General features: G+C 38.5%; 1 protein-coding gene across 3 annotated transcripts in view; it reads right to left on the reverse strand.

Moving 5' to 3' along the window:
• CFAP299 (cilia and flagella associated protein 299) overlaps positions 1-24,306 on the reverse strand; it is a 604,081-nt gene that overhangs the window by 462,851 nt on the left and 116,924 nt on the right. The gene's annotated exons all lie outside the window — the stretch shown is intronic.

Below are 24,306 nucleotides of genomic sequence, written 5' to 3' on the forward strand. Positions count from 1 at the left end.
ATATATATATATATTTTAAATGCACTGCCAATTAAGTGAAATACTAGAGGAAAATAAAAAGTGTGAATAGTTGATGGTGACTTGGTCTAGAACAGTGGAGTTGGGGAAATTGGAAGGAGCGGCAGATATGGATAAAGAATGGGGCTAGAATCAAGCAAACTGTTAACTCCAAGAATAAGCTGCTCTTATGCTTACCATGAGGAGCACTATAATGCATAGAATTGCTGAACAATTATTTTGCATACCTGAACTAATAGAACTCTGTATGTTAATTGTATTTAAATTTTTAAAGAAGCAAAACAACAACAACAACAAACAAACAAACAAAGAAAAAGACTGCAATGCTCTTGATCCCAGACATGAGATGCAGAAGAGCCAACAGATGCACAACCGGACTCAAGCTGAGAGAGGAGCTGGAGTTGGATATAAATTTATCATCAGCATACAAGTAGTTTTAAAGCCATGGGTGTATATGATGTGTGCATTTAGAGAAGACAATTACAATACTATACCCACCTTAAGGGTTGGTGAGAGTATATTAAGCATGTCTTTATCCTGACCCTGGGAGGCTACCCCCCCTCAGGCTAGCCAGTTCCTAGGGATGATAAATCACTGCCCTAAGAGTACACACACTTTCATGTGCAAATCAGTAGATTCAAAGCTCTTACTCTCCACCATCTCTTTTATCAGACTCTCACAAGGCTCAGACCCTCTGGCTACTATCCTCTCACCCCATCAATCCAGCATGGGTACCAAACAATTGCAGACAGACCTTTACACCAGTTGCCCAGTGACAACTGTTAATACTACGCCAAGCTACAATGCTCCCTGTCTCCTTACACGTACTTCCAAGTCCCTCCACTTTCTCCTACATAAAACTCTCTACCTTTGACTTCCTATTGGTTGTAATTATTTCCCTGGATATCCCAAAGAATTAGTTTATCATGAGGCACTATATGCTTGTGCACTTTTCACAAACATCCCTATCACTAATTCTTGACAATGGATTGTCAAAGATATTAACCCACGAAATTTGGTGAGAATAAACAGAAAAATAAAAGTTCCTCAAAGTAATTATACAAATGCATAGGCTGTATAATATTCTGTTTATCTGAATATAATAAGACATTTCCTTAAATACAGAAAGAAGAAGGGTTTATTAACTGTATGTCCTATTTATGGATGTAACTATTATACTTGTATGCATATTATAAGTTGTCCTAGAACATACATTCCAAATGAGTTCTTTCTTAAAAACTGGCAAGGATTTTTATCCTTTAAATGTTTTATCAAATAGTAATGAGGATCTAGGTCCAACTTACTATCTTTATTTTTATGAACATATTAAATGTACAGGAAACCTGGTATCCAACCTATATTAATTCTATTTTTAAACCATGAAATTGGGTGCCTGAGTGGCTCAGTGAATTAAGCCTCTGCCTTTGGCTCAGGTCATGATCTCCGGGTCCTGGAATGGAGCTACACATCAGGCTCTCTGCTCAGAAAGGGAGCCTGCTTCCTCCTCTCTCTCTCTGCCTGCCTCTCTGACTACTTGTGTGACCTCTCTCCCTGTCAAATAAATAAATAAAATCTTTATAGAAAAAAAAAAAAAAAAACATGAAATTATCCTCAGAATTTTTTTTTAATTCTTGTCTTTTTTTTTTTTTAATTTTAGAGATTTTATTTATTTATTTATTTAAGAGAGAGAGAGAGCATGAGAGGAAAGAGGTCAGAGGGAGAAACAGACTCCCTGCCAAGCAGGGAGCCCGATGTGGGACTTGTTCCCGGGACTCCAGGATCATGACCTGAGCCAAAGGCAGTCACTTAACCAACTGAGCCACCCAGGCACGCAAATTCTTGCTTTTTTAATCACTACATAAAATGTGTGGTCCTTCCTGAAAAGCATATTGCAATTATTTTTATTATAGTTAAATAATTTTGATCCACAGCTTAATGACTTCCATATTAGACAAAATTAAACATATTAAACAAAGCATTTCATGTCTGAATATTTTTACTCTTGGCAAACATTGTAAATTGCTAAATTGACATTTTTGCTAGGAGAATCACAAGCTACTCAGGCACTACTGAAACTCAAAACTTATCTTTCCTAAAATGGAGGCATAAGCAAGATTGATTAAAGAAAAACATCCCCTTTCTAGAAATACTAAAGAAAATAAAATTTACATAATAAAAAAATTGTAAATGAAAGGACATCATTATGAAGGCAGTTATCTCTTGTATAGAACATTTTACTGAGTCACTGGATAGTTATAATTTAAATATCATGTATAATGACTATTTAACATATTGGATTTATTTAAGCTATGGGGCTACAAAGGAAATGTATTTTAAGTACTAATTTAAATCCTCCCCCAAAAAAGCCCTGAAATTTTTTGGAAAATGTGAAGAAGAAATTAGGAATTCTCAGGATATATAAATATACTATTTCTAGAAAAAGTAAAGAGTAAGACTCTACTGGGTTCAGACTTTATTCAACATCTAACTTCTGCTATTACCCAGGAACTATTCTGGGTACTAGAGATTCACAGTGAAAAAGAAAAAAAAAAAAAAAACATGCCCCCATGGATTTCATTCTCTATTGAGATAAAGATTGATAAAACAGCAAAAATGGGTGGTGACTTTTACATTCAAAGTCAGGAAACTCTATGAAGGGACAGTATAGACGGACTGAAGCAGAGAAAACCCAACTGCCAAAGAAGCTAAGGTGTATAAGAGCCAAAATTAGGATAAATAGGTTAGGTTTATGAAACCCTCTGAGTGACAGAGCCTGTGATCTACCTGAAACAGAAAGATATCCATACATTCACAGGTAAGAAAGGGCATGAGAAGACCCTTATAAATTTCTCCAGAAACCCCTGAACTGGGAAGACCATAATTAAATTTCACAAAGGGATATAAAGTAGAACATGAAGAGAATGTCACAAAAAATAAAATAGAATTTATAATATTTTTTAAATCTGTTGTCATAATTCACAAAGATCATTGCTGATAAAGTAATTTTTATTGACTGTATCTTCCATTATTGTTAAAATAATATACTAAATAATAACATGAAATCAAAAAATTGATTATCTTTTAATTTCTTTTCAGTGTAGCAGAATCCATTGTTTATGCACCACACCCAGTGCTCCATGCCATACGTGCCCTCCATAATACCCACAACCTGGCTCCCCTACCCTCCCACCCCTCGCCCATTCAAAACCCTCAGATTGTTTTTCAGAGTCCATAGTCTCTCATGGTTCATCTCCCCCACCAATTTCCCTCAACTCCCTTCTCCTCTCTAACACCCCTTGTCCTCCATGCTATTTGTTATGCTCCACAAATAAGTGAAACCATATGATAATTGACTCTCTCTGCTTGACTTATTTCACTCAGCATAATCTCTTCCAGTCCCATCCATGTTGATGCAAAAGTTGGGTATTCATCCTTTCTGATGGAGGCATAATACTCCATTGTTTATATGGACCTCATCTTCCTTATCCATTCATCCGATGAAAGTCATCTTGGTTCTTTCCATAGCTGGGTGACAGTGGCCATTGCTGCTATGAACATTGGGGTACAGAAGGCCCTTCTTTTCACTACATCTGTATCTTTAGGGTAAATACCCAGTAGTGCAATTGCAGGGTCATAGGGAAGTTCTATTTTTAATTTCTTAAGGAATCTCCACACTGTTCTCCAAAGAGGCTGCACCAACTTGCATTCCCACCAACAGTGTAAGAGGGTTCCCCTTTCTCCACATCCCCTCCAACACATGTTGTTTCCTGTCTTGCTACTTTTGGCCATTCTCACTGGTGTAAGGTGGTATCTCAGTGTGGTTTTAATTTGAATCTCCCTGATGGCTAGTGATGATGAACATTGTTTCATGTGTCTGATAGCCATTTGTATGTCTTCATTGGAGAAGTGTCTGTTCATGTCTTCTGCCCATTTTTAACATGATTATCTGTTTTGTGTGTGTTGAGTTTGAGAAGTTCTTTATAGGTCCTCGATATCAGCCTTTTGTCTGTACTGTCATTTGTATTCTTTGGAGACAGAAATTCTGTAAATTTTTCCAAAATATTTGACATAATTAAAATAATATGCTACAAGAGCACCAAGAAATGGGGAGAAAAGAAACCAACCCATATAAATGAACTTGGCATATATGGGTAATATAGATCTAGATAAATAAAATTTGAAATTAGGACTACTAATATCTGAAGTAGCTGGCTGGTCACACAGGAAGGCTGCCACAGGTTATCAGCCTCAAGAGATACTAATTTCTGCTAGAAATAAAGAAACTAATGTATAACCAGATAGCTAATTTGCAATGGGAACTGTAAGTACAGAGGAAACCAGTAAGGTTGCACCAGCAAATAATCACCTTATTTCCTCAGAAGAGAAAATTCTACAAACAAAGCAAGTTTAAAATCAGAAGTTTGCTTTGATGGCCATGAATTCTCACAAAAACAGATAGTTAAATAACTGGAATGGCAAAAAATAAATAAATAAAGTCACAGTTAGTAGCCCAACATATCATAACTTGAGCTTTAAGAATTTACCAAGTATAAGAGCAAAGTCTGATTGGGATGGAAGTCATCAGAGGAACTTGTTTCAAAACTTCCAGTACAGGGGCACCTGGGTGGCTCAGTGGGTTAAGCCGCTGCCTTCGGCTCAGGTCATGATCTCAGGGTCCTGGGATCGAGTCCCGCGTCGGGCTCTCTGCTCACCGGGGGGCCTGCTTCCCTTCCTCTCTCTCTGCCTGCCTCTCTGCCTACTTGTGACCTCTCTCTGTCAAATAAATAAATAAAATCTTTAAAAAAAAAAAAAAAAAAAACTTCCAGTACAAAAGCAGTACCCTATTACAGGCAGGTCAAGAGGCAGGGAGATGAACTCTGACTCCCAGAACCAGAGCTAACAAGGTGGCCAGATGTCAGCAATAAATATGCAACCCTAGCTGCTCATACGTCTCCAACTAGATGAATACCCCAATGCCTTCTGTGATGTAGCCCAGCTAGATGAGGAGCTCTGTTTGCTTTTTACATTTGCCTTCCTTTTGTTCCATATTATCTGTCTTCTTGTGACACTGACTAAAGTTGAAACTTTATCCTGTAACAGACTCTGAATTTCCATGCTGCCCTCAGGCCAATTAGTAGTACATTCACCCCTAGCTCCCTCTTTGGTCGGCAGTTGAGGAGAACTGCCTATTTCAGGACTTACTTAGATCAGCCAAAGAGTGAGCAGCAGCCATATGAACAGCAGCTCCCCGTTCAGTGGAAATTGAACATGAAATTGTTTTTAAAATAATAGTAAAAATATCTTTAAATGTATCTTGTTAGAGAATCAGGTCTATGTTGTCCAACTTACAGGGACCAAACCCCTGGACTCATCTCCAAGAAAAACACAGAAAAAGTAAAGGAGAAACATTCAAGGAGGCACAACATACTCAGCTCCACTGACTCGTTCTATTAAATCTAAATAAATGCCATTGCTCTTTAAGGACAATGAAAATGAAGTAATGAATGTTTGTCTCAGGCAGCCATAAAAGTGAATCCTGTCAGTACTAAGAGACACATTAACACTATCTTGCAATCTGACTCAGAGGCCATGCTGATCATCTCCTTTGCTTTCAACAGTTTTTCCTTTGGAAAAGATACGATACATTCAGTCAGTTTGAGAGCAATTATCATGCTATTTCCTTTGTTGCTGTACCTCCCACCTAGTATAGAGTGTCCAGCACATGGAAAGGCACACTCAATGAACATCAGAATAAATTGTGTTTAAAATTTCTCAATTCCAATCAGTCTAGCTCCATCTTTCTGAGCAATGTTCCAGTACCCTTGACGAGGATTTCTGAGTGGTTCCTGAACTCTTCAGGATTCATTTACACCCACTCTCCTTCTGCAGGAAGTTGTTAAGGGAAGCATTCATTTTACTGCTTAAACTTACAAATGCTTAAACTTATTTTCACAGACTGAGATCACCATACAGATTCATCTATATACCAATTGGTAATAGCATTTTGTCTACAACTATTATTTTATATTTTATAATGCTGATACATTATATTAGTACTTTGTCCAAAATTATTAACAACTTATTGGCATGAAGCTTATTTGAAGTCATTATATTTAAAAATATTAAGATGGTTAAGATTTTAGAGGTGCTATATGCTATATCACTTCCAACACAGAGACAGAAAACAGAAAAGGTACTGAACCATCATCACTTTACCACTATCACACTTTCCCATGGTGAATTATTGGGCAAGACAATGGGAGAGGGGAACTGAATCATGACCCTATAGATCTATGCTGGGCACCCCACTTCTGTCAATATAAAATTTTTAAGGTCTTGACTGTTTAAACATAGGAAAAATACATATGAGTATCAATTATAAATGAAATAGTAAATCTGCAATCGATACCCTGAGCTTCCACCCTAGTTTCCCTTTTATCATCTCTGCTATGCACACAGCTTTATCTCCCTAAACCTCTAATCCTCTACTATACTTGAAAATCTTTTCTGATATTAATTAATAACCAAGATGTTTAGCTAAAAAGGACTTAAATGGGGACCCTGCTTAACCTTCTAGATTCAAAGGAAGAAAACTAAGGACACTTGGGTCGGCAGCCACCCCTTTCCTCCTCAACCATCTTCTTTGAAGAGTCAAAAAAAAAAAAAAAATGGCACAAGATACTAGAAAGAGATTAATGTTCCTCAATCTTGTTTAATTGTCAGAACTGGTAGTCCCATATTTAAGCAAGATCTCACACATGGGGAGTTAGAGAGAAGGGGGTTGGGGTAAATTGGAAGGGAGGTGAATCATGAGAGACTATGGACTCTGAAAAACAATCTGAGGGGTTTGAAGTGGTGGGGGGCGGGTGGGAGGTTGGGGGAACCAGGTGGTGGGTATTATAGAGGGTGAGGATTGCATGGAGCACTGGGTGTGGTGAAAAAATGATGATACTGTTATGCTGAAAATAAATAAATGAAAAAAAAATAATTAAAAAAAATCAATGATAGATTTAATGCTCTTATTGAAAATGTAGCATGTTTAATGTAATTCTATTTTAATACATGTTAACTTATCTGCTTATATAGTTAGCATTTATCTAATGTACATGCCTATGTGTATAGATGTAGAAATATCTAGGATGATTCTCATATTTGGAATTACGGTCACTTAATGAAAAAAGTGGCTATTTTTGGATGGCAAAAAAAAATCTCACAAATAACATAATTTTTAAAATAATTAAAAATACCTCTTGAATAGTAAGATAAGCTTCTATACTTGAGGAATAAAGCCCCATTCTGCATTTTTTATTCTCCAGAAAATTAAGTAAGGTAATTTCAATGACCTGAGGATAGTTCTCATTAGAATCAAGGTATTTAAAACTTCCAGATGGGAATTCTTATTATAAGGAGCTAAATTAATTAATTTCAAGTTTTTGAAAAGGTTAAAAAAGGAGTTGAATCCATTTTTAAAAATACTTAATTGTAAAGTATTTTAAATATATAACTTTGATTGCAGCTACTATCTCAGTGGCCTCCAAGGGAGGAGTGGCTGTAAACTCGGGCACTACTATCAGAGAAACTAACACAAAACCCTCCTTCTACTCAGGGTCCAATCTCTGTGCAAGCCTGACATCTTATCTCATGACCACTTAAGAGACTGGAGAAAAAAAAAGAAACAATAACAACAAACCCAACAACTAATAAATGCCCCAACCAATGATTGCCAATGAACAAAATGCAGGTGGGTTTTTTTTAATGGCCCAATAGATCAAAGTTGCCCCCTACAGAGGCTACATAACCTGGGGCTTAAAATCTATTAGGGTAAGGCACTGGGTGGCTCAGTCGGGTAAGTGTCTTTTCCATTAGGTATCATAGAAAAAGATATTTTCTTGCATAATTATAATGACCACATCTAACAAAATAAATGAAAAAAAATAAATAAATGAAATTTGATTAATTGCTTAATATTAAGTCCATTTCAAATTTATCCCAATTATCTTCAAAAATGTCTTCTAATAGTTGACTTATTAAAGTAGGGATACAAACAAAATCCACACATTTAGTTTTCAAATTCTATTTATTTGTAAGATTTATTTTTTGAGAGAGAGAGAGAGTGCATGTGCACTCGCCAGCAGGGGGAGGGGCAAAGGGAGAAGGAGAGACAAAGTCTCTGACAGACTCTGTGCTGAGCATGGGGCCTAACACAGGGCTCAATCTCATGCCCCTAAGATTATGACCTAATCTGAAACGAAGAGTTGGATGTTTAATTGACTGAACCACCCAGGTACCCCTCAAAGTCTATTTTTTAATCAAGAACCACTCAATTCTCATCCACCCATCCATGCCACTGACTTGGAGAAACTGGTTGGTTGTCCTGAGAATATTTCACATTCTAAAGTTTTCTGATTGGTTGCTATTTCTTATAGTTCAAATGGTGCCTTGATCCCATACATATCATAAAAACTAGAGTTAAAGGCTCTGTCAGAGTCAGATGTCACTTCTTTAGTGAGACTACTTCATAGGTGGTGCTAGGAAATACACAGAGTATCCTAGAGGAGATACATCATGCCTAGTTATCTTTATCTAGTGATGCTAAGATTAGATGATTATAGCCTGGTATTTCCATTATAAAGCTACCTGTCATTCATTCTTCATTGCTACTATTAGTTCATTAAGATTTTCCAATATGTGGAAATATTGAAAAAAAATTGAAAAAAATTTCCAATATTTTTACAAATGTGACTTGCTAATGTTTTCATTCCTTCTATATTTCTTAGCTGGGATTTTTGTATAAAGCATGTTCTCCCATAAATTGAAAACATTTCTACTCTGAAGAATAATTTTCATAGGCTAAAGAAGCTAAATATTCCTTTTCCTTTATGTCACCTAACAAAAATACATGCCCTTAAAAAAAAGGAGGAATACTTAACAGTGACTAAATCAGCAGATGCTGAAATTAATAATTTTTCTTTTTATTTAAATTTTTCTATAATAAAATTGCATTCATAATGGAAAGTTAAAAATAAAATTTGTTACACACATTTTTCTGACAGAGGAAAGAAAATCTTATAAGGAAAAATATTCAGTTTATAGCACTGAGTTTAAACAATTTCTGCCATCAGTGTTCATTTCATTTATATTCCAATAAAAGTATTAAATTTATAAAATGCATTAACACAACTGCATCTTATTAGGTACCTAGGTGATTTAGATGTTTTTAGCAAAAATCAATTTTATATATGATCTCTTTAATTACTCATGTTATTGGGGCATTACCATTTCAAAGAAACCAAAATTAATAAACTTAGCAATTAAAATTTGTAAAAGAAGCTCCATTTCACCAACTCTTTAGAAAAAAAAAGATACACAGCAAGTTGAAACCAAGTCATTTATTATTTTAAAAATCACTATGCTATTTTAGAGAGATACCATATGACCCAGTAATTCCATTATTGGGTATTCATCCAAAGCAAATGAAAACATTAATTTGAAAAAATACACGCATCCCTATCTTTATTGCAATGCTATTTATTATAGCCAAGATATAGAAGCAACCCAAATGCCCATCAACAGATGAACTGATAGAGAAGATGTGGTTGGTGTGTGTGTGTGTGCATGCACACCCGTGTGTACGTGTGTAATGGAATATTACTCAGCCATAAAAAAGGATGCGTTCTTACTACTTGTTGACAACATGGGTGGAGCTAGAGAGTAATATGCTCAGAGAGAGAAAGACAACTACCATGTGATCTCACTTATATGTAGAATCAAAAAATAAAACAAGTGAATAACACACAAACAAAAAGCAGAAACAGACTTGTAAATGCAGAGAACTGCTGGTTGTGAAAGGGAAGGGGATGTGTGGATGAGCAAAATGGGTGAAGGGGAGTGGGAGACAGAGGTTTCAAATTACAGAATGAATAAGTCACAGGAATAAAAGGCACAGCACAGGGAATATCGTCAATGATACTGTGTAACACTGTATAGCGACAGATGGCAGTAACACTTGTAGCAAATAGCATAACACATAGCCTTGTCAAATCACTGTTGTATACTCAAAACTAAAGCAACTTTATGTTTCAACAATACTTCAATTTAAAAAATCACTATACTATTTTAATACCTCTTCCAAACTTGAATAAAATGATGCCTTCTCACTACGTTTAGCATGAAGAATTTGTTCCTTTAAACTTTTAAGAATGTTACAAAATCTAAAGCTTTCAGTGCTATGGCCAAAAAAACAGATATTACAAATATTACTGAACAAAACAGCAATTTGAACATTCAAGTGTCCTAATTAAGTATAAAAGAAAATGGTTTCACAAGAGATTCAAAGTTTATTTAAACAATTAACCACAAAACAAGGGTCTTTGATCACAAAAGTCTATGTTTGGGACAAAAGGAACAAAGAAGGGGAAACTTTTAATAATAATATTTTTAAAATATTGTCAGCATTCAACGTATATTCTTTAGAACTGATTACTACAAGTGACTCCTGAAGTTTTGTTAATATTTTCATTCATATTTTTAAAAACTGACCCCATGGAGTGCCTGGGTGGCTCAGTGGGTTAAGCCTCTGCCTTTGTCTGGGGCCATGATCTCAGGGTCCTGGGATCCATTCCCACTTCAGGCTCTCTGCTCAGTGGGGAGCCTGCTTCCTCCCTCTGTCTGCCTGCCTCTGCCTACTTGTGATCTCTCTCCCTCTCTGTGTCAAATAAATAAATAAAATCTTAAAAAAAAAAAACTGACCCCATACTTCATCTAGTTATAACCTACACTTTCATCTTGCTTAAAGACACATCATAAAAGATCATGGAGAAACTCAGTATATAATAAAGATAAAATTAAGAAAGACAAAAAGATTTTAATATTTTTACCCATAATCCAGTAATGAGAACGAAAAGTAAAAAATCATCAATGCAACTCACCTAATACATAATTAGAAAGAGAGAGTATGCTAAAATCACACCTGCTGTATTAGTTTGCTATTGTTGCTATAACAAATTACCACAAACTTTGTGATGTAAAATAACATAAATTTATCATCTCACGTTCTATAAATTAGAGTTTTAGGAGAGATCCAAGACTTTACCACATTCTAGATGACTGTCATTCCTAGGCTCCAATATTCAAAGCTGGAAGGGCAGATAGATCCTTCACAAATAATAGCACAGCACATACAGCATCACCAGGACCTCAGTCTTCTGCCTCTCTTCCAGTTTCCCAAACCCCTGTGAAAACACTGGCCCCAAAGGGATAATGCAGGATAACCTCCCTATTTTAATGCCAGAGATTAGCAATCTTACTTCCATCTACAGTTTTATTTCCTCTTCGCCATTTGGGAACATATTTGCAAGGTTCCAGGGACTGGGACATGGACATCTTTGAAGCCCCTGCTTTGGACTTTACATACACGCTACTAAATATATTTAAAGGGCAAAAGTTAAAGTGACATTATCATTCACTGAGAACTAGCGTTTGGAGAGAAACCTTGGTACACATTTCAGCTTCAGCATTTAAAGGCTATTTGATTTATCTTATTTTTTATATTATCTGAACAATGCTTTCCTCATAAAGGGGAACAAAAATACCTCACAGGACTGTTGTGCAAGTAAAGGTAAATTAGTTTAAAGAGCAGACACAATGCCTGACTTAGTGTAAGCCCTTCAAAGAAAACACTAGTTAATATAATTAGATTATTTTAAAAGTGTGTATATATTAGATTATTAAAAACAACACACCATTTGCTACCTCTTTGAATATCTGCCCAGGGTTAAGACTCTTTTCCTTCATTTATTTTCTGCGGCTTTGTTCCTTATTGTTTTACTAACTTGAAGAATGCTAAAACGCATCTGTCACTGTAGCGGCAACCAAGATATTTTATTAACTGTATGTGCTACAGCGTTCTCGTTTCTTGGCTGACTTGGTAAGAGATTTCTTAGGAGTACTGTAATCTTGTATGGTATTTAATCTTTCCCAAAAGAACACTTCATGGGTAATATAATCATTACACAGATGACAGAAATATCGTCTAGACAAAAGTGACAGTCCATGGGATTTTACTCTGAAATAGCTCTCATCCTCTGATTTCTGTTCATGGTCAGAAAAAAAGAGAAAAGGCAGTTAGAACCAGTATGGGTATTACTGAGTTTAATATGTACTTATTTATTGATTTAGTACACATTTCTGGTAAAAGAATTTCAAGCACCATAAAATCTTTCTTTAAAATCTGTATTCCCAGATAGTTGCCACCTGTGCAGTTACAGACCCTTTTACAAGATGCTCTGACTCTTCCACTTCTTTTATGACTGTCCAGTTTTAGACAGTAATCCTTTCTCACATAATCACTCAGAACATGTGTGTTCCCATATTTTCAAATAATGCCACATATAACATAACATAAATATCCTGTCTGTGCTCTTCCTGGTGTGAGAACCCTCAATTAAATGTTTGGTATTGAGTATTAGCCATGTACTGGGTCCTACTGGAAAATTCTTAGATGAACAGAAAAAGGGGGGAAAACACATGGTAGCAGCATTATCACTGTATATGAACTGGTAACAATAAATATATATTCCTTCAAATATATTTTCTATTTTCAGGTTTCAAAGTAGGAACACCTGCACTCTGCCACTAATTAGCATGTAGCTTTTAAACAAGTCACTGTTAAGCTCTCCTGCCTGGTTTCCTGGTTTCCTCAATCTGTAAAACAAGGAAAGAAAGACTAGGTCTCCAAGTGTCCCTCCAGTTTTAAATTTTCACCCACACTGAATAGCTGCAGTCAGTAATCAAAACTCTTAAGAAAAAGGATTCATATTAACATAATATTAACAAGATTATTTCCTGTGTATTCTGAAAAGCCAGCAAAACAGATGAATTTGCTCTTTCAACAGTTTTTTTAAAAATCCCCTGGATGGCTCTGGGTGACTCAGTCAGTTAAGTGTTTTCCATCAGCTCAGGTCATGATCCCAGAGTCCTGGGATCAAGCCTCCCTCTCCCAGCACCACCACCCCCCCCGCCCCCCAGATCTAGCTCCATGCTCAGCAGAGAGTCTGCTTCTCCCTCTCCCTCTCTGCTCCTCTTGCTTGTGCTATCTCGGTCAAATAAATAAAATTTTTTAAATCTTTAAAAAAAAATGCCTTAAACAGAGTATAATACCTGCAGTGAGTTTAAACTGTATTAGTTAAAAATTCAACAGTCCACTAACCTATATATGTATTGATAGGTATGTAGACCAGTCTTAAAATATTATGTCATTGCTATGAGTTTGGGGGATTCATCTGACAGTAATCCACAAATTTAGGACATTACTTTGTTTTTGTAGCATACAGAGATTTTCCAGAAACAATGAGCCATGAACATCACGAGAGCATCCTCATTTCAGTGAGGTACTGACACCCGGGTCTGAACTATTTGCCTTAACAAGTCAAACTTAAAATCCCCAGAACATCTACTGCCTCCGCTGACAAACTTTTTCAACAAAGTGTTGCCTCTTCTAGTGGCACCTGTGTGTCTCAGCTGTTAAGCGTCTGCCTTCGGCTCAGGTCCTACTCCCAGGGTCCAGAGATTGAGCCCCACATCAGGGCTTCCTGCTCAGCGGGAAGCCTGCTTCTCCCTCTCACACCCCCCCCCCTGCTTGTGTTCCCTCTCTTCCTATTTCTCTGTCAATTAAATAAATAAAATCTTAAAAAAAAAAAAAAAAAAAGTGTTGCCTCTTCTTAGAAGTATCAATGACTGTGCTTTCCTAGCTGCCATGCATGACCAAACCATTATCTTAGGAATGCCGTTTCTGCTTACATGGCTTAGAAAGACCAATAGTCTAATGTGTCTCTTGGGCATGTTGAGACTTTTCCAGGGATGATGAACACATTTCTGGCCACCAGTTAGTTGATCTTTAACAACAGCACTTCCTTGTTTAGGAGAATTATGAAGTAAGTTGATATAGAAAAACTTTTTTTTTTTTTTTTAAGATTTTATTTATTTATTTGACAGACAGAGATCACAAGTAGGCAGAGAGGCAGGCAGTGTGGGTGGGGGGAAGCAGGCTCCCTACTGGGCACAAAGGCCGATGCGGGGCTTGATCCCAGGACTCTGGGATCATGACCTGAGCCTAAGGCAGAGGCTTTAACCCACTGAGCCACCCAGGCATCCCAATATAGAAAAACTTTTTAAAAATACTGCATGAACAAATGATTTTGATATTGCAGTCTTTGTAGGTTGAGCTGAGCTATAATTAATAAGAATAAACCCAACACCAGAATTACACAAGTCTTTCTACATACACTGTAATTGCAAATTCATTTTAGTTGGAATATAGCCTCTTGGAATGTAATTTTTTGAAACAATCAGTTCAATAAACTACAACCAGCAACATCTTTACTCATCTACTTAAACATCCTTTATCCTTGGAGTACTATCCATAAGAAAGCACGGGGATAATTTTGTAGAAGGAAAGCTATTAAAAGCTTTGAAATTTTTTTTTATTTTTTAAGGAAAATACCCTAGTACATAAGGAAAAGAAAAGATCAACTGGTATTGCCCAGGTCCACATTAAGTTGCTACAGCTGGGTATAAATATATATATATATATAGCCAGCTATTAGCAGATTCTTGGCCAGCATAAATCTGAACATATGTTTTAGCTTTATAGCAATGGGCTGCTAGCTTTTTGTCACTTGGCTCTCTTAAGGATTCCCAAAATGTGTTAATGTTCCAGGTGTCCACTTAATTCAGTTAGTACCAATATAAAGATTTTTCAAGATGCAGTCTAACTTTATTGAGCTAAACAAGTTTATTGGCCTAAAATGATGTAGCTTGCTATCATGTTACAAGTTCTCTATGACTAATTACCATTAAAATATCTAGTTTGAATTTATTTACCTAATGGATTAGTTTACAGTGTTCTCTATTATTCAAAAGAGAACAATTTTCAAAACAAATAACTCATTACTTTACCAACCTGTGGCAAACGTTTGGACTTTTGACCAGAAATGTGTCTTAACCTTACCTAAAAGTTGAAAAGACCAATTAATGAGAGAAATATTTACTTAAAATCTAATTTTGTATTTTCCTACAGTATGTTCCACAGAATATAAAGTATTTGATCTGCTTTTCTTAGTCACGTTAGCATACTAAATCATCTGGGAAATCTTGCAATAAAGAAATTTGTTTTTCTTTAATTCAGCATTTCCCAAATTTACTTGACTATGGAATCCTTATATCCCAGAAAAGATATTAACCTCATGCAGAAAGTACTTACCTTGGGATGACAAAGACCTCTAAGTCTTCCTTGCATGCTTCATTTCTAATTCTTAAATAATTTGTTTTCAAATTTTTCAGATCTATATTTTTTCACTTTAAGTTTTCCTGTGTCGCATTCTTTTTTTTCTTTTTTTTCCCTATAACGAGGCTGTTCATAAACAGGTAACTTTAAGTTCAACTTTTATAGACTCCAACTCAACGCAATATTCACCAAGTTACTATGCTTGGCATTACAAAATTGTTATATCCAACCCTTAGTTTTCACTTTGGTAGACTAAATCGACCAAAGCCCCACAATTTATTTTCCTTTATAAGTCACATTTATACTCATCTAATTATCTTTCTGGAATCCAACCTTTTCAAAAGTATCTATAATCATTTTGAATTCTCATAATCAGCATATTATGAGTGGGCATATTATTCCAATCATCGTAGCTTACTCCATGAATCAGGAGCCATTTTAATCATCAGGACTTGTCTGATATTATTGCTGTACACTCTCTTGCTAGAGTAGAATTCCTTGAAAATTTTACGTAAAGTCACTGTATCAACACTTTCCACACTTTCCCAAAAAACTACGTTATTTTTAGTCAGGGCACTCGACCAGAGCCGTGTCTTTCGAAGCCAAGTACTTTTAAACTTCATAAATAAATAAATAACAATAAATTTAATGATAATAAATAAAGACAAAGAATTAAACTTGCATCTGAGGAACGAACATACAAGGAAACAGAATCAACTCATATGCCACTATTGCATTTAAAAACAAAGTGGGTTCTTTTAGTAAACATATTTATTAGAATTTTAAAAATTAGGTCAGTCTCTTCGGCAGTGAATTTCTCGTAATTTTTTTTTTTTTTTTTTAGGTTTAATGTTGTTTTTCAAAATATGTAACAGGTGTCTGGGTGGCTCAGTCGGCCATCAGGAAGAGACTAACAGATCCAGGAGCCTAAACCGAAGTCTGCAGATAGTATCGAGAAGCAGCTATAGCCTGAAGACATGACCTTCGATCTTCAACACAGGGAGACTGAGGGAGACAGAGGAAAAGTGTTGAGGAACAGCAGTCCCAAGGGTATGAAGGTGGGAAGCTCACCAACACAGGAGAGTAGGAGGTCGTGTCCTTGATAAAGAGCCAGCTGGCAGTGAAGACAGAGGTCAGAAAAGTGTTCCAGAGGGACGCCTGGGTGGCTCAGTTGGTTAAGCAGCTGCCTTCGGCTCAGGTTATGATCCCAGCGTCCTGGGATCGAGTCCCACATCTGGCTTCCTGCTCAACAGGGAGCCTGCTTCTCCCTCTGTCTCTGCCTGCCGCTCTGTCTGCCTGTGCTCACTCTCTCTGACAAATAAATAAAATTTAAAAAAAGAAAAAGAAAAGCATTCCAGAGAGCACAGTGGATGAGACCCAGAACTTGGAAAGAGATGGGAAATAGAGTCAGAAAGGGGATGCACAAAAGGAAGGAAATCCCAGGGAATAAGGAATCCTGAAAATCCTGAGTTTCTGTATAACTGACGCCAACAGTGAAACAGAATATAAGGAGATTAATCCTGGTATTATTATGGGATATACTTGGACCCCCGGGGTTGATATAAAGATTATTTTAAAGCGAAAACATTTGAACTAAGGAAGACACTGAAAGAAATCTTACCTGAAATTAGTTTATATGATTAAAGCACAACCCTCCTCAGGGCACCTGGGTGGCTCAGTCGTTAAGTATCTGCCTTTGGCTGGGTCATGATCCCAGGGTGCTGGGTTTGAGTCCTGCACTGGACTTCCTGTTCTCCCTCTGCCTTGGCCGCCCTCCCTCTCTGTCATGAATAAAGAAAATTTTTAAAAAATAATAACAATAAGTAGTAGTATGTGTCATTATTTGTCATGTCACTAACCTCACTTTCAGCATTTTAAAAAGATTCATAAGTTAACAAGTTAAAAGATATAAAATCATACCTATCAGAAAAAAAATACGTAACAAAACATTACTGTTCAAATAAACACACCATTTTTCTTTTTTTTTAAAAAAAGATTTTATTTATTTACTTGAGAGAGACAGTGAGAGAGAGCATGAATGAGGAGAAGGTCAGAGGGAGAAGCAGACTCCCCGTGGAGCCGGGAGTCCGATGCGGGACTCGATCCCGGGACTCCGGGATCATGACCTGAGCCGAAGGCAGTCGTCCAACCAACTGAGCCACCCAGGCGTCCCAACACATCATTTTTCTTATTCTTATTGTTCAGCATGTCCCTTTGCTAAGATGTGGGACAGTCCCCCTCCCTAAAAGAATTACATGCTGAATTACATTTTTAAGCATGGATCATTTATGTATATATCAAAAACTATAAAATTTGAAGCTAAACTTCAAAACCAGTCTGGAAGGATCAGTGATACTTGTCCTCAGTTTCATCTTACTCAGTTTGGTTTACAGAGATGTTTCTGGTTTGGGGGATACACATAGGCTTTACCTTCTGTCTAAAACATTCTTTACCCTGACCCTTACCTGGCTGGCCACTGCTCACCTGTCAGGTCTCAGCTTGGCTGACTCTGCCCCTCTGTGCAAGCTTTCCTGGCCCCACAGCACCTGGGTTAGGGGTCCCTCCTGTGGTTTTTCCAGGGTCTTCCCCTTCATGCCTTCATGTTTATTTCATATTACAGGGATCTATTTGCTTGTCTCTGACTTCTAATCAATTTTAAGCTCCTTTTGGGGTGGGAGCTGATTTTCTTCTTCGACAACATAGGTGTTGCAAAGCATAGTAGTTTTTTCATGAATCAGGGAATTGAATACCGATTAATCACTTGAGTCACCCTCACTGTACTTGAAAATATCCACAGGACCCATTATTTCCCAAGAAATCAAGAGGTGAATGCAATCCACTAGTCATTCATCAGGCCCTGACATAAACTTCATTGAACAGAGTAATTTTGCAGCAAATTTTTCATTTAAAAGGTACCATCCAAAAACTCTATCACTGCAACAGTACATTATTATAGATCTCTCCTGCTTCAGTTTATTGCACAGGAAACCCAAGAAGCCTCAGGAAAACCATCCTTCCCCCTCCTCGCTTGCTATCTGCTTTACTAAATAACTCCTTCTCAGTCCATGCCTCCTATTTTCCAAGAGACACAAATGGGGGGAAATCTCTTAAGCCCGTAGAAAAGCACAAAGTTACATGAAAACAGCTCCCCCCTCTGCTATGTTTTTAAAGTTCAACGGTATTTACAAGCCATAATCGATTCCAGTTTAGGATTTAAGAAAATGTCTGTGTGACATTCTAAAATGAGTGAGATTCAACAAACTGATTTATAGTGAATTCCAAGCTTGGGACTCCTGAGTCAACATTCTAACCGTGCGAGCGAGTGAAAGTGCAGGGACAGCGCGGCTTGGGCTTGCCACGGCTGAGAGCAACCCGAAAGCTGTGAGTGAACGATGGCTGCGGGGTCATGTGCTGCCAAGGCCTCAGTGTAAACACAGGTGTGTGGGCAGCAGCGCAGGGTTCTCCCGTCTAGCAGCTAAAGAAACACGGGCAGTCACGCTGCGCAGTCTGAATGCTACACTTTGAAAACAGATCATTTCTGTAAAATGGATACTTCTTATTTCACTTACATCCTCAACTTAAATGGTTCGTGAAACACACCTGAGCCTTGTATCACTGCTTCCTATTGAAAAATTAAGAGATTGGAAAGCAGATCTTTTTTTTCCCCTGCTGGGCATCTCCCTGCTGAGCGAAGTAGTTGGAAGTTATTACCACCTCATTTGCTGGCATTTTGCAAGGATTCTTTTTATGGATGCGTGGAATTAATGCCTCGAGAGGATTTTTCCTGCCAAAGTCTGTTAAATGGCATACAGTGTTTTTTAAAGAAATTTTATGAATATGCCACTCATTATCAGTAAGTTTACCAATAATAATAATACGTGTTAATACGTTTGGGTTTGGGGGCACTCGTTTTCGTTTTTAGGTTTTTTTTTTTTTTTTTTTTTTTGTAGTTTTTGTTTTGGGACTTGTTTTTGTTTTTTTTCTGGAGGGGGAAGAGTTTGGTTTTGTTTCTGATATAACTGTTACCAAAACTAGTGTTAAAACAGTGTACAGTAACCTGTAGGGGAGTCATTCAATTGCCGGCATATATTACGAAGGCAGCCACTCTTGAAGGCAGACATATTTTAGCAGAACAACCCACCACCATAAGGCTTGAACAGGTGATGTAAATTCTCAATTCTCAAGTATTCCTTTGTAAAATGGAGATAATTGTGAGATTCCCCGTAGGAGGTTATTTTGTGGATTAAGTGAGTCACCGTACAGAAAGCACTTAGCACAGTGCTTGTTAACAGTCTAAAATAACTACTACCATCATTATTACCATTTTGTTATTAGTATCAACTTATTTCATTTAGAATTCCACTTCATTTGATTAGATTTCCAAACTGATTGGATGAGATGACTAACTACAAAATGCAAATAAATATACTTGTAATTAGTTTATCCACCAATTCTATAATTCTCATTAACAAAAATGAATAAGAGCATTTATTTCTTGAGGAAGAATAAGAGATTTCTGGCATTAATTTTTTAAAGGCAATGTCTCACCTATGAATCTTTTTGGTTGGAGACTCATGGATAATACATTAAATGATTCCCTTTCCTAACATCCCAACCTTGTGTCCTTCTGCATATCATCAATAACATTGATGTTATTGCAATTATGTACAACAGTGCATAATTTTTGTGTATTTTCACATGGACTATCTTTTAAATTACTTTTTTAAAAAAGATTTTATTTATTTATTTGACACAGAGAGAGATCACAAGTAGGCAGAGAGGCAGGCAGAGAGAGAGAGGAGGAAGCAGGCCCCCTGATGAGCAGAGAGCCCGATGCGGGGCTCTATCCCAGGACCCTGAGATCATGACCTGAGCGGAAGGCAGTGGCTTTAACCCACTGAGCCACCCAGGCCCCCCTAAATTAGATACTCTTATATTCCCTACTTAACAGGTGAGAAAACGTTTGTACAAATGAGAAAATAATAGCTTGCCCTTGGACACATAAATAGCAAACACCCATGCATTGTACTCATAAATACTCATGCACATCTTATTATCCAAATCCCACATTCTTTTTTCAGATAAAAAGATGACACTGCCCTGGCAGTCAACTCCTTGGCCAAGGCCCAGAAGAGCGGTTCTCAAAATGTGAGCAGGCATCAGGGTCATCTGGAGGGCTTGTGAAAACAAAGATCACAAGGCACCTCTCCCTCAATCAGAGTTTCTGATTTAGTAGACCTGAGTGTAGCCCCAGAATTTGCATTTCTAACAAGTTCCTATGTTAGAAGGGTGCTGCTGGTCAGGGACCACATGTTGAGAACCACCAGTCTAAAATTTTAAAGCTTTTAAATACATACCACACTGAATTTGTGAGTGGTTTTTCTCACAAATGTGGCACTGTAGCTGCAGTCCCTGAGACAAAGAATAACAGAAGTGGAGCTCCAGGTGACCCCCAGAAATCCCGGCCCTTCCTAAAGCACAATTACCAATGAGTTTCCTAAAGCTGACAAAGAAGCCAATGCTCCCTTTGGTTCTCAGTGCCTTCTCTTATTAAAGAGATCGCCCGTATTCCCAGATTTCCTTTCTTCAGTCTTACAAGTGAAAAATCTGGGTTACATACAAGGGGGGAAGGAGAAGCAAGGGAAGGAAAGGGGAGGGCAGGGCGCGGCGGGGCAGGGCAGGGCGCGGCGGGACTCAACAGGTAACATCAGCCCTCTGGGGTCCCAACGTTTTCTTTCTGGAATTTGGTTCTCATTCACACCTGTATTATACCACTTGGCACTAAGATATGCATTATTTTGTCTGCATTAGATATTTCAGAGTTGGAGGCACAGGAGAAAAACACCTTTTCCTACGTGCTGAATGCAGGTGCAAGAGAGGTCATGGACTTAGAAGCCCGCTAGCTTGACAATAAGCAGGGAATTGGAGAAAGCTTTCTGAAAAGAGATTCAAGAGGCAGATGAGTTTACAATGAAAGTGGAGTGGGAAAAGTTGGAGATGGGGTAGGCAGGTTAGTCTGAAAAGGAAACCTAGAGCAAAATGAAGTTGAGCAAAAAGGAGGAAAAAAAAAGCAAGATTTGCATTTTAGGAAGTGGTTGAGAGAGATCACCAAAGTATTGGCTTAGAATGGCTTTAGCTGCCCCGTTCCAGTTTACCATCCATATGCCTAACCCTGGCTGGAGGGGAGAGGCAGAGAGGGGAGAGGCGCTGGAGGGGAGGGGCAGAGAGGGGAGAGGCGCCTTCATTGTCCTCATTTGCCAGATCCAAGGCGGGAGCGCGTTAATACTCCCACCTTGGCCGGTGTCAAGCAATCAACAAATGACCCATCTGGGCACAGAGCTGTCCCCTAGACTTGCTAGCTTGTGAAAGCTGGTTCCAACACACCTAAACCCACCTCAACTGAAAACACAAGGTACGAGAAAAACAGTGGACCTGCTGTTCAGACACAAGCTTCAGGACAACTCTCCAGCCCTCTGCCCAGCTCTCAGCTGACGTTGAGGTTCTCCTGGGTAGAGTGGAGAGCCAGCTCTCCTCTCTAATTGACAGAAAAGCAAGGGGTCACAGCCTTTCAAGCTTCTTTGTTTAGAAAGCCCTAGCATGGTCCCGACGGCATGGTCTCTGGTCTTGACAGACTTCTCCAGCTGGTGTCCGTTCACATACCCTGCGGTGCCGGGGCTGACGCGCAATGAAACTGCAGCGGCCCAGAATAAGAGCACCCGATGGGGTAGGAAAGACGACTTGCTGTCGGCCACGGGGGCCACATCGTGAAAACAGAAGGCAGGCGCTGAGGGATGAAAAATGTTGCCTTCAGCTGATTCCCCAGGCTTTGTGGTGGGCGCGGAGAAAGGTGAGCCTCTCTAGCACAGTGGGCTCCTTTCAAGGAACTGGAGCGAAAACAATGGTGCCAGGCGCAGAAGGCCCTGGGGACCGCGCGCCAGAGTCCCAGCGCTGGGAAACACCGCAAAACTGAGCCCTCAGCTGAAGCATCCTGAAATACAGCTCTGGATACCTTGCACCTATGTTAGACAGTTATGGATATTTTTGAAACAACACTGAGAGAAACCTTCACAAATTCCCTTTCTTGAAATATTTATAAGCAATTCATGTGGAAGCTTTACAACCCTTAAATACTGAGTTCCTTTTGTTTAAGAGAACATAACAACGAATATTTATGGTGGCATTTTCACGACTTATGCTAGTTATTCCTTCCCACAAAGAAGTTCTCAAAAGATGTTGGCTCAAAAAAAGCTTCTGATTTGTACTCTGTGCCACTGTTTTTACATTTCTCTAGATGCCATTCAAGGCTGGCAAAAACTAGATATTTTGTGAACAATTATTAGGTCCTACGCATTTTAACTGAGGACTTCAAAATCTGGAAGTTGCGGCACTCCTCTGGAACTCTGAGAGGATCTTTTCCTTCCCCGAAATTGTGGCTGCTGAATGAAAGAGTTTACATTCGTCCGTGTGTGAAATACAGCTTGGGCTGCCTGGCCGCAATCCCAATCCTCGGGGTCGTGAATGTTAATCATCTGAAGTGTTTATTCATTAGGCATTCCTTTTTTGTTTTCTTTGGGACTGCCTGTCTCAGAAGCCCTGCTCAGGTTTGTTCAAGGAAAGAACAGCCTGGGGGGAGGGGGAGGGTGGGCAGGGGGTGTTCCCAAATGTGTGTGGGCAGGCTGTAGTTCCTTCGGTTGTGTACTGGCTTGCTTTGTTGTTGTTGTTACTTATCATTCTGTTTCTCCCCGTGATTCTCCTTCTCTTCCACTGTCCCCCAAGAAGGAGGAAGGACGACAGGGATCTATTTACATGTCCTCATAGTACAGCAACCCTCTTTTCACTGTGGAAGAGATGGAGGGGTGTGGAAGATATGGGAAGTTGAAGCAACTGACTCCCTCACCCCCTTCCCCGAGACCTGTAGGGTATTCTGCAGCCTTCTGCCACCTCCCTCCTTCCCGTCCGCACCTTCCTGGGGACGGCGGCCCCCCACACCATCACCCTCCTCCCTGTGCGCTTCGTCGCATCCTCTCCGGAGTTACCAGAATCAGGGCTCAGATAAGACAGAAGCCTCATATTCTAGTTTTGTCTTTTCTTGAATTTTGTCTGCTGGAAAATAAGGCCCAGTATACAAGTAGTAGTAGTTTGACAAAATAATCTGGGCCATTTAGGTTCCACACAGAGTCAGGATTTTAACTTTTATCTGCTCCTGACTGTCCATAAAATTTAACTGGAATTATGAGGGGCGCCTGGGTGGCTCAGTGGGTTAAGCCTCTGCCTTCGGCTCAGGTCATGATCTCAGGGTCCTGGGATCGAGTCCTACCTCAGGCTCTCTGCTCAACAGGGAGCCTGCTTCTTCCCCCGACCAAACCCCCCACCACCCGCTGCCTGCCTCTCTGTCTACTTGCACTCTCCGTCAAATAAACAAATAAAATCTTAAAAATATATATATTTAATTGGAATTATGAAATAATTTTATTATACTATTTTTAATGAAAGGATTATGCTCATTATAGAAGGGAAAAAAAAACTTGTCCCTTTTATCTTGCCTGAGTAAAAAATTAAGTAACTGAAAACCTAAAAGACATACATATTCTATACAGTTCACAGGATCTGTGTTTTTCTATTAATCAATAATATTCCAGGTACCTTTTTAAAATGAAGCTCACTAGAAGATGTCAAAATATTATGACAAGGTTGAAGAGACTATGAAATTTCTGGAGTTCACAATTTTTATGTTATTTGGTCTAACTCACAGAAAGCTTAACACTTAGAATTTATTAAAAATGAATTACTTTAGTACTACTAACTTTATCTGCAAGTGGCAAATGCAAGAAAAAGTGTGTTTAAAAGGAAAGGTTAGGGGCGCCTGGGTGGCTCAGTGGGTTAAGCCGCTGCCTTCGGCTCAGGTCATGATCTCAGGGTCCTGGGATCGAGTCCCGCATCGGGCTCTCTGCTCAGCAGGGAGCCTGCTTCCCTCTCTCTCTGCCTGCCTCTCCATCTACTTGTGA

Source organism: Mustela lutreola, chromosome 1 (genome assembly GCF_030435805.1).
Source record: "Mustela lutreola isolate mMusLut2 chromosome 1, mMusLut2.pri, whole genome shotgun sequence".
Taxonomy (NCBI): domain Eukaryota; kingdom Metazoa; phylum Chordata; class Mammalia; order Carnivora; family Mustelidae; genus Mustela; species Mustela lutreola.